We start from the raw sequence: 737 nt of genomic DNA, 5'->3' as shown, positions 1-737 counted from the left end.
CCCCACCTAATATTCTTGTTGTACAAACCATTAACAATCTACTGAAGACAAAGAAGGTGCTGGACATTTGGAGACTGCAGCACCCATCTGATCGGGATTACTCTTGTTATTCGCATGTGCACAGATCATACACATAGATCGATTATTTTCTGGTCGATTCCAGATTAATTTCTAACATAAACCACAACAAAAATATGACAACATAATAATATCTGACCACAGTCCCGTTAATCTTATTCTTAAATTGTGCTCCCCTAGACATGCCTATAGTTGGTGTTTTAATCCCTATCTCCTTGAGGATCAGGCTTTTAAAACACACATCACTACGCACATATCACGGTTCCTTGAGACCAACGACAATGGGGAGGTGAATGACACAATACTGTGGGAAACACTCAAAGTGTATATTAGAGGGCAAATCATTTCTTATGAAGCAACACTGAAAAGGACTAAGCAAGGCAGATTGGAAGAGATTGAAAAAGAGCTACAAACTGCTGAATAGATCTACCGAAATTTCATTTTCATTAATCCAATCAGATTACAACACAATTCTTAAATTAAAGTACAAGTATAATGCCCTTCTGGGAGAACAAATAGGCAACTTACTACTGAAGTTTAAACGGAGGCACTTTGAGCTTGGTGACAAGCCACAGAAGTTACTGACAAGGCAGTTTAAAGGAGAACAAGCAAAACGTGCGGATGGGTTTGGGCCAGAGTTTTACGAAGCCTTTCAAGGG

This window comes from Morone saxatilis, unplaced genomic scaffold (genome assembly GCF_004916995.1).
Source record: "Morone saxatilis isolate NCDOM2014 unplaced genomic scaffold, NCSU_SB_2.0 Contig5, whole genome shotgun sequence".
NCBI lineage: Eukaryota > Metazoa > Chordata > Actinopteri > Moronidae > Morone > Morone saxatilis.
The sequence above is the reverse complement of the archived record's forward strand: the minus strand, read 5'-3'. Positions refer to the sequence as shown.